General features: G+C 36.8%; 1 long non-coding RNA gene across 1 annotated transcript in view; it reads right to left on the bottom strand.

Moving 5' to 3' along the window:
* LOC128695581 (uncharacterized) overlaps positions 1 to 6258 on the bottom strand; it is a 7424-nt gene extending 1166 nt beyond the window's left edge. The window contains exons 1-2 of the long non-coding RNA XR_008408041.2: positions 6116 to 6258; positions 1157 to 1432 (exon numbers count right to left, since the gene is read on the bottom strand). This is a non-coding gene — a long non-coding RNA (uncharacterized lncRNA). The remainder of the gene's footprint in view (positions 1 to 1156; positions 1433 to 6115) is intronic.
* Positions 6259 to 11622: the final 5364 nt, after the last annotated feature.

Consider the following 11622-nt stretch of genomic DNA (forward strand, 5'->3'; position numbering starts at 1 on the left):
ACCAACAAAGAACACTGATCCATGTGTTAGTGTGAACAAAGTGTCTCACAAAACATGATAAACACTTACAGAGAAGTGATCAGCTTCTTTAGTGATATGGTGTGAACAATTATTGATGAACAGTATAACAACAAGTGTTGCGATCCAACAGAGTGTAGTGCGACATTCTTCAAAGAACACTATTCTTCAATCAACACATCAGATATCCGGGCGTAATTATGGGTCAGATACATATACCCAGGAAAGTGTTCTAACTCGTGTTGTACTACTATTGACTGCACAGTTGAGTATAAGTTACGAGTTAGTCACTTATAAACCCCGGTGATAAGTGGACCTTTGAGTCCACACAAGTAAGTGTCATCAGCCATCAGTGTCTGATATATGCTGACATAACACTCCCTAGGGGTAATTTATAATCTAACCTAATATACTTTATTACAGCCCGTTGTGAAGTGGATGAGACAGCTTCTCAAGACCTTGTCTGCAGGGGCGGCTGTGTGGACGACAGCTGTCTTATCAGCTAAGTATTCCCTATATTTAATGTTTAGCCTTAGCTGGTAAACCATTTCTCAACAGCTAGTATTATTAATTCCTGGCCTCGTGAGCCCTATCATACTTTCTCTTGAAACTGTGTACTGAGTTTGCCTTCACGACTTCCTCATCTAGCTCGTTTCACTTATTTACCCCCTGGAGACCAAAGAATTGTTTTAGATATATATATATATATATATATATATATATATATATATATATATATATATATATGTACATGAATTAGCACGAACTCATTGAAAATTAAGTCCTTTCTAAAGTTTTCTTTTATACATTAAAAGACATATTTTTTCAATTATGTTAATATAAAAATTAATGATTTGGTACCAAATGAACCTTAGAAAACTTACCTAACTTTATTATGACAAGCGCAATTTAATTTAGCCTAATCCAAATAAATATATTTTAGAAAAGTTTACAATATTTTAATAATAAACAAACACAGTAAAATATATTTTCTTTGCTACGTTCAGAATGATTTTTGCGAAACTATTGCATACACAAAATTTCACTTGCCTAGTTACATTAGCTGCAGCTAATGTAACTATCAGAACCAGACTACAGTACCATGGGCAGCTGAATACATCTTGGTGGAGGAACGTACCTGGAGTATATCTGGACAGTATTCCGGGGATCAAACGTCCCCGCGGCCCGGTTCACGACCAGGCCTCCCTGTGGATCAGGACCTGATCAACCAGGCTGTTACTGCTGGCCGCACGTAGTTCAACGTACGAACCACAGCCCGGCTGATCCGGCACCGACTTTAAGTATATGTCCAGCTCCATCCTGAAGGCAGCCAGAGGCCTATTGGTAATTCCCCTTATGGCTGGTGGAAGGCTGTTCAACATTCTTGGGCCCCGGACACTTATGGTGTTTTCTCCTAGTGCAGAAATGTATTAATGTTTTGTGACTCTTTGCTTTAATTCATTTCCACTTTATATTGTATTTTCTTGTTGTTTTATTCAGTTAGGTTATATTTTATGTTTGCAGATTTTATAATTGAGCAAACTATAATTTTTGGGTATGTGCTAATAAATATAATCAATTTCTCAATTGATTATATTTTCGAATACCCCGACATAATAATGAGTAGGCGTCATCCCATTCACAAGTAAATAATATGGCTTCATTACAAAATTACAAGATTTTTCTTACAACCCATTTGATTTTTTTCTTCTCGTACCACCAATTTTGCTCTAGGTAAGAAATGATTATCTTGGCATAAACATGTATACATTACAGTACATTAACGTTAATAGCCAGTTGTGAGTGTGGGGGAAGTTCGTGAGGCAGTAGGTAAAATGAAAGGGGTTAGGCAGCCGGGATTGATGGGATAAAGATATAAATGTTAAAAGCAAGTGGGGATATAGTTTTGGAGTGGTTGGTGCAATTATTTAATAAATGTATGGAAGAGGGTAAGGTACCTAGGGATTTGCAGAGAGCATGCATAGTTCCTTTGTATAAAGGCAAAGGGGACAAAAGAGAGTGCAAAAATTAGAGGGGGATAAGTCTGTTGAGTATACCTGGTAAAGTGTATGGTAGAGTTATTATTGAAAGAATTAAGAGTAAGACGGAGAATAAGATAGCAGATGAACAAGAAGGCTTCAGGAAAGGTAGGGGGTGTGTGGACCAGGTGTTTACAGTGAAACATATAAGTGAACAGTATTTAGATAAGGCTAAAAAGGTTTTAGTGGCATTGATGGATTTGGAAAAGGCGTATGACAGGGTGGATAGGGGGGCAATGTGGCAGATGTTGCAGGTGTATGGTGTAGGAGGTAGGTTACTGAAAGCAGTGAAGAGTTTTTACGAGGACAGTGAGGCTCAAGTTAGAGTATGTAGGAAAGAGGGAGATTATTTCCCAGTAAAAGTAGGCCTTAGACAAGGATGTGTGATGTCACAGTGGTTGTTTAATATATTTATAGATCACACAAAGTGGGTGTTGTCACAGTTGCTCTTTGCTGATGACACTGTGCTCTTGGGAGATTCTGAAAGGAAGTTGCAGAGGTTGGTGGATGAATTTGGTAGGGTATGCAAAAGAAGAAAATTAAAAGTGAATACAGGAAAGAGTAAGGTTATGAGGATAACAAAAAGATTAGGTGATGAAAGATTGGATATCAGATTGGAGGGAGAGAGTATGGAGGAGGTGAATGTATTTAGATATTTGGGAGTGGACGTGTCAGCGGATGGGTCTATGAAAGATGAGGTGAATCATAGAATTGATGAGGGGAAAAGGGTGAGCGATGCACTTAGGAGTCTGTGGAGACAAAGAACTTTGTCCTTGGAGGTAAAGAGGGGAATGTATGAGAGTATAGTTTTACCAACACTCTTATATGGGTGTGAAGCATGGGTGATGAATGCTGCAGCGAGAAGAACGCTGGAGGCAGTGGAGATGTCATGTCTGAGGGCAATGTGTGGTGCGAATATAATGCAGAGAATTCGTAGTTTGGAAGTTAGGAGGAGGTGCGGGATTACCAAAACTGTTGTCCAGAGGGCTGAAGAAGGGTTGTTGAGGTGGTTCGGACATGTAGAGAGAATGGAGCGAAACAGAATGACTTCAAGAGTGTATCGGTCTGTAGTGGAAGGAAGGCGGGGTAGGGGTCGGCCTAGGAAAGGTTGGAGGGAGGGGGTAAAGGAGGTTTTGTGTGCGAGAGGCTTGGACCTCCAGCAGGCATTCTTGAGAGTGTTTGATAGGAGTGAATAGTCAAATGGTTTTTAATACTTGACGTGCTGTTGGAGTGTGATCAAAGTAACATTTATGAAGGGGTTCAGGGAAACCGGCAGGCCGGACTTGAGTCCTGGAGATGGGAAGTACAGTGCCTGCACTCTGAAGGAGGGGTGTTAATGTTGCAGTTTAAAAACTGTAGTGTAAAGCACCCTTCTGGCAAGACAGTGATGGAGTGAATGATGGTGAAAGTTTTTTTTTCGGGCCACCCTGCCTTGGTGGGAATCGGCCAGTGTGATAATAATAAAAAATAATAACGTTATTAGGGATGTGTATCTTAGTATTCACATATCGAAACTTTCAGAGTCACTTCCATGAATACCTAGCTGAATACCAACCTCAAATTTTGAGATTGAATCCACATTTTCGCATCGATTAGAAGAATGAACTGTTTTTTTATGTAGATTTCAAACTAGTTATGACCCATTTTTAAGTAGTGATAAGATATCAGTAGTCCATTTTGTACTATGTACACCAACTATATGAAACAATTGAAAATGACTAATATTTGTTTCAAGTGGCGTAATAATGCCCAGCTGGGTCAGACAAAGATCCATTCTGACCTCTACAATCCTGCTTTTTACACAACTGAAAACACATAGTCAATTATTATTATTATTATTAAAGATTCGCCGGTATTCTCCCGGCCCGGGCCTTTTCCAAGTGGTGGCCCGGCCTTGGCTCCCTCTTTAGGGAGTGTCTGAGACCTAAGTCTCCCATGGGAGGAGGCACAAGTACCTCCTCATCTTTGGGACCAACTGTCCCCAGGCCTAGCCACAAGCTAGGCCTCTCTGGTCTGCCATCCCCGCCCCAAGGGGGCTAATGGGAATGACAGTCTTATGAGCTAAAGGCTCGGGCTCAGGCACCTACCCTACCCTAGAAGGGTTAGGCATGGTATCGATCACATAGTCAATTAGTTAGTTAAAGATTAGCCGGTATTCTCCCGGCCCGGGCCTTGTCCAAGTGGTGGCCCGGCCTTGGCTCCCTCTTTAGGGAATGTCTGAGACCTAAGTCTCCCATGGGAGGAGGCACAAGCACCTCCTCATCTTAGGGACCAACTGTCCCCAGGCCTAGCCACAAGCTATGGTCTATCTAATGGGAATGACAGTCTTATGAGCTAAAGGCTCGGGCTCAGGCACCTACCCTACCCTAGAAGGGTTAGGCATGGTGTCGATGACATAGTCAAAAATTTTAAATGAACTCATTAAAAATTAATCAAAATTTAACAAATCTTTAACATACATATGGTAGATATAATCTAATACAAATGAACAAAACTAATATCACTAACTCCTGTACTCGACTTTAATTCACTAATGCTTTGCTATTGTTGGAAATTATAATGTTGACACAACAGCTGGCGAAATACTATGCGTTTACGGTAGAGTGAGCCAGACGGGCACTCACAAAAACTTCAAACTTCTGCTATTCATATATGGTCAACTATGATATTACGTATTTTACAGAATATTCATGGTGAAACCCATGTCTACAATGTATTCAGTATAAACGTGTAAGTTGACTGATATATGAAGAGGAATGACTTTTAGTGTATTTTTTGTCAACTTGCAAACTGGCAATTGACACACCACTTAAGATAATGTAAAGAACACGAAGACACAATACTCTGACTGGAACAATACACAAATAACCGGCACATAGGAGAAAGAAACTACATGAATTGTATATGGTCTAAGTCGGACCGCAACGTCGTCATATAGTTTCTCTTAGGTGCGGGTTGTGTATAAGATAATATAATATGCCTTTACAAGAATAGAAAAAGGAAGCATGTTTTGTATGCATATTAACAGTTCCAGAATAATAAGTATGATGGTATACTTTACAGGTGTGATTGGTGTGAGCATCCAGCAGGTGTGTGTAAAAGTGTTTGATCTGAGTGGAGACAAGTTAGCTAGTCTTCGTCCTGGAGTTTGGAAGTACACTGCCTGAATTCTGAATGCCAGGTGTTAATGCTTCAGTTCAGAGGGTTATTCGAATGTGTTTTCGTAAGACAGTCACTGAATGAGACGGTGAATATTCCTTTCTGTGGCTCACCCAACCTTGGTGGTACATAAACAGTATACTACATATATAAATAAACAAATAAAAGAACATTCTTCATTGTATGAATGACATTCTGCAAAGACTATGTCAGACACTGCAACACAAGGGTATCTTGGTACAAAACAAAAAATAACTTGGACAACTTCAACTAGTGAGAATGGCTGGATTTGAGAGGGACGTGACCTCCCAACGACTACATTCTTACCTCTACTAGTGGCCTACATCTCACCTCCTGGTGGTATACAAGGCTCCATACTGTCACTTCAACTCCATATTGTTTCAGACTATGGAACAATACTCTTCTCCAGACTGAGGGACTGACCACCTCTAAACTTTAAGGGTGATGGACTGATTACATCGTCTTCACGTCTCTTCTGCTTCTATCAACTTTTCTGTACTCGACTGAAGAAGCCTGCTGTGTAGGCGAAACGTTTCGGAATAAAGATACCTAACTGTTGCATATGTGTCTTACCTAACAACCTGTCGGTATTTTATACCATTTTGATGTTCAACTTAAATTAAAGAGAGTACAGATGATTGAGACTTACAGTGAGATTAAAAAGACATTGACCTGAATAAACCCTATAAAACCAGGAAGTAGCAGTTCAATAATTATGTCAGACTCACACAAAATTTGAAACATAATGATGACTATTGGTTAAGTTCAGCTTAGATAGTCCAACAGAAATAAATAAAATTCAAAATATGTGGCTAAATGGCAAGAATAACCTGAATAGTACAATAATAAGAGTGACAAGAGCAATAACTCAAGTTTACCTCATCTACAAAAATATTTAACGTTGACAAGACAGCCAGGTAGCCTCAAACGACGCTAGAAGCACAACAGCCGGAGAGAACTCTCATTTCAACCAGTACCAGGATTGTGGAGAAGCATCTGAAGCTTCTCCATGATGAGAAAGTCGTTGTCTCACTGAACACGAGCTTAAACTATAACCCCGACGTCAGGTGTAGCGTGAGTGTGAGAGTGTGCCCTAATGGCAATAAATGGTGGTTTGTTAATTTTAAGTTTTGTTAGTTTAATATTCCCGTGTTTACGAATTCTGTTAATTAAATGCCTTTACATGTGAGGCAATACAATACTTACGATGCTCAATGTTTATTGTTATATGGTCTTTAATTTTTAAGAATTTCTTATTCGTATTCTGGGCTTATAGAATAGTTCCGACGTTATCATGAAGATAAGATTTCTGTCTTCAGTTATTGGAAAATAAAAATTTTTTCCTAGTTCCATTATCAGCTATCATTCATACACATATTACAGTAAAATTTGTGACTCCACTCTACGCCTACTGAGTAAATATCTTTATTGTCAATTTTTTGAAGGAAATTCTTAACGTAAGTCCCTTAATATGTGACACAGTATCAGAATGAAGTGAGCCTGGTTAACTGTTAAGGAAAGTTCACTTTGATGACCTGCAGTACTATACGTCATCCCCAAAGCCCACGTCTATGCAGATGATTCTACTCATACCATTTAGTTATACGAGAGGACACACGGCGCTTAGTCACATCAGTTACCAACTTGCATTTTCATAGATATCAGATACCAACTTGCATTTACATCGACAATAGTTACCAACTTGTACTTACATAGACATCAGTTACCAACTTGCATTTACATAGACATCAGTTACCAACTAACTTGCATTTACATGGACATCAGTTACCAACTAACTTGCATTTACATGGACATCAGTTACCAACTTGCATTTACATCAACCTGCTGCAAGCAATAATGTATTACATATTTCTTAGTAAACATTAATGATATTGGTCTCTAGGCAGCGTAATGTTACTATCGGAGCCGTGATAGAAATGAATAGACGAGTTATAGACCCCAACAATAAAACTGATATCCGGAGGTTAAAAAACGAGAGTAATGACTATGAAGAATCATGTAGTGAATGAACCCTGTAATCATATAAGCCGAGAAGCTTCAACAGTTAAGGCGTCTTTGTTTACTTGTGGCAGAAGAGGCTGTGGAACTATGCAAGGCACCGGTTTGCTCTCAGGTTTTGAAGACAACGACAGAAGTCTCTGAACAAATGTTTCGCTCCGTGTAGCGCTTAATCAAGTTATACATAGATTAAGGTTAACACGGATATAAGCTCAAGGTGGTAAATAGGTAGATTGTATGAGGGTTAAATGTAAACTGTATAACTTGGCAGAGCACTACACAGGACGAAACGATGTTTCAATAAAACCTTGTATTGCAACGTACGTCTTTGTCTTTATACGTATCTGCAATACGCCATTTGATACATGCAACACATTGTTTGTACGCATCTTGTCTCCATCGTCTGCATAAGGATGAGAACCACGCAGTGCAACTCATCTCTACACTGTATCCGCTACGATTAGACCTCTCATGTCTTCAAAGTCTTTATCATAAACATGTTGATAGACACACCTCATATTTGCTTACAACTTTATTAGATAAATGTTGAAGTGGTTGCTGAAGAGACAGATATGACACTGAAGCAGGCGTGGAAGAGAGGTTGTGTGTACGCTTGTGTAATAAGATCACAGTAAACAGGGATATATATTAGATAAGTTTACAATATTTTAATAATAAACAAACACAGTGAAATATATTTTTTTTCGTTGGGTTCAGAATAATTTTTGCGAAATTATTGCATACGTAAATTTTCGCTTGCCTTACTCGGCAAGAAGAGCGTTGCTGTTTAAGCCAAAATCGCAAGTTTTACCTATTCCGCACGACATATATATGTAGAGCAACCACTGTGAGAAGATTAGTGAACTTCCAAGCGTTTGGAAGTTCACTATTAATTTCACAGTGGTTGCTCTACATATATGTGTCGTGCGGAATAGGTAAAACTTGCGATTTTGGCTTAAACAGCAACGCTCTTCTTGCCGAGTAAGGCAAGCGAAAATTTATGTATGCAATAATTTCGCAAAAATCTTTCTGAACCTAACGAAAAAAAATATATTTCATTGAGTTTGTTTATTATTAAAATATATTTAGTTGGATTAGGCTAAAGTAAATTGCGCTTGTTATAATAAGGCTAAGTAAGTTTTCTAAAGTTCTTTTGGTACAAAATTATTAATTTTTACATTAACATAAATGAAAAAAATATATCTTTAAACGTATATGAAAGTTTTAGAAAGGGCTTAATTTAAAAGATAAGGAGGACTTTCAAAACCCCCTGTGATCCGTTCTGTTCATTTGCTAATGTTCCTTGTGGTGTATAAGTCACAGACTCATTGATAATTGCCAAGGGACTTCGGTGATTCAGCTACTGCAGACGTTTACTCACTTGCTGGTTGGCGCTTGACATTTGATCTAGTATGCTTGACCTTTCGTTAGAAATCTAGAATCTAAAAATTTTTATATAATAATTAACAGAAGGTGATATTAGTGTTTTGATCTTATAGTACGAATTATTTAGAATTTGGAAAAAAATGTGGAATATTAATATTAGAAAGAGAGTGTTGGGAAAGCGAGCTTTATTTTATTATTAGATACATAGCATTACCAGGCATATCGTCACCGAGAATGGTACATTAATTCATTCAATGACTGTGTTGGATCAGTCATAAATTCAGCTCTGAACCCTTTCATTTTTAAGTTATTTTGCACATGTGCATTTTTATTATTTTTCCTTCAGGATGCTACCCACTATTAGATGAACATGGGTATCAAGTCTGAAGTGTAGTGACTACATATTTCGCCTCGTCCTGATAAATTTTGGTTTGGACGGACATAGACTTGAAGACAAACAAGCGCCGAAGCTGCTGTATCACCAGTGGACCACTAACATTATTATCATCACACTTTTATTGAAATGTGGTGATAATGAAGGTAGGTGATGAAAGTAAGACCATGAACTAACTTTAAATCTTGTTTACAAGGCTCAAAAAACATTCGAAGGACTGGAGGAGATAGCACAAGGTGGGCAAGCTATAACGTGCCCACACACACACACACACACACACACACACACACACACACACACACACACACACACACACACACACACTATAATTTAACATCAAGTATGACAAGAAGGATTAATAAAGAAATTAAGGAAAATACGCAATTTAAAAAAATTCAATAGAAGTTTTATATTCCTCCTTACAGCACCTGCATAATATATTAGATGAGCAAGGCGAGATAATGAAGAAGAGAGAGGTTACAGCTCAGGAACGTTTTAAGAGTAAGAATAAAATTGAGAAGGAAATTAAAGTTTTAGTAGAGAACAAAACTAAAGAAAAAATTATGTATTTAACACTGAGAAGAAGACAAAATAAGAACAGCAGGCGTAGCTAGCACAAGATATTTCTGAAATTTTCAACTAAAGTTTAGAGAATTAATGGAAAGGACTGAAAAAAATATAAATCTAGGACTGAAGATAATTTGGGAAAATTCACTAGAGAAAAGACAGAGATTAAACAGCAGGTGATGTTAGCTAAAGAACTCGCTGCTAGAGCCAATATCAGTCAAGAAATAAAAAAAAAGTTTGCAAATAACTAAGATATTGAGGGACACTGTTGATAACAGAAAAAAGAGTTTTTTTTTTTTTTGACAGTTATGAAAAGGAAATAAACTCACGAATAGAAAGAATCAGAGATGAAGCACAACACATTAAAGAGAACACAAAATGCACTGACTTTATATTTCAAGAACAACATATAGCCAGATTAGAAAAAAATAAAAAAGATAGACATAAGCCACAGAAAATAACATTTACGCAGATGAAGCAAAAAGAAGAAATTAAAAAAGAAAAAGCTTATGATATCAAGGAATTGGAGAATTATAATTATACACATGTTAAACAAATTCTTTCAGTGGAAGGTAGTGAAAATAAAAAAAATCATTAAAAATACTGAGAGGTTGAATGAGGACAGAAGTGAGGAAAAAAAGGAACAGTTTCTGTTCATAGAGAAACTGCCATACAAACCCATCAAATGGTTTTTCAATAAGACTTCCACAGGATAGATGAAAATCACATTAAAACAAATGGGAAAAAGACAGCAGTGAAAGCAATATATTTCTGAAGATTTTATACACTAATATACTTGGGGTAATCTATTAAAAGTTAAAACTTGGGGAAATTATAAATAAAAAAATCTAATATGGTTTGTCTAACTGAAACTAGACTGGAAAACAATATTTTCCTGAGGTTGTATTTACCAGAAATTACTCAGTGTGAAGATACACACTAGGAAAGAACATAGGAAGACTGGAAATATTGATATAAGAATCTCTTCAAGTTACGGAAATTAAAATCATAAGTACTGAAAATGTTGAAATTACCTAATATATAATATGTTGATAATACATAATATCATTGGAAAGTTATTAATGAAAGGTGATCGTGTAAAAAGGATAAAAGTTATTGTACTTGGAACGATTTAACCGTAAACAAATAAGTTGATTAGCCTGTGAGGTTGGAACTTTAATTAAAGGTCAATAGATTTCCACAGTTTATTTAAAGCTTTATTTATGCATCAGCATATAATGTACGTGAAGTGACTACAGTGAGAGGCAGCAACACACCATTATTATTAGGTTTAGTGTTAACTCAAACATCGGAGGAAATTTTTAACATAACCTACTTAAATCCACTGGAAAAGAATGATCGTCTATTGGAAATTTTATACGTAGTGAAATATAACTAAGGAGATGAATAAAATATCATAAACAGGAATGATTAGATTATTCGAAAGTGAATTACAATGCATTAAAACAGTATTTTAGTAAATGAAACAATATACTAAAAGTGACAGATATATATCATCTGTGGCAAGAGTTCTGTAGTTAGTATATGAAAATTGAATTAAACAGTGTATTTGAAATAAAAGATGGAACGATATAGAATGGTTTAATGGAAGGTAATGGAGAGCTATGAAAAAAAAGACAGGGCTTAGAACCAATTTGGGAAGCAGACCAGTCATGAAACTTATATGAAACTGAAGGAGGAAGAAAAAAATTGAAAAGGAAATAGTAGATACGGGCATGGTAAAAACAAACCTTTTTATTTAAGTCTGTAAAAAATTAACTAAATGTTAAAAACAAAATACAGAGAATAAATTATGGGATAATCACTGAGATAGTGGAGTAAATTTGTAAGTAACTGAATAGAAAGTTTCAGAGAACACTGACCAAAGAAGATTTTTCTCAGGTAGGAAATTCTAATCCCAGACCGACAGCTGAACTAGAGGATAGTAAAGTAACTAAAGTAGATGTTAAGAAGTTGTTACTACACACTGATAAGAAAAAACTCTTAGACAGACCAGAT

Source organism: Cherax quadricarinatus, chromosome 2, assembly GCF_038502225.1.
Source record: "Cherax quadricarinatus isolate ZL_2023a chromosome 2, ASM3850222v1, whole genome shotgun sequence".
Taxonomy (NCBI): Eukaryota; Metazoa; Arthropoda; class Malacostraca; order Decapoda; family Parastacidae; genus Cherax; species Cherax quadricarinatus.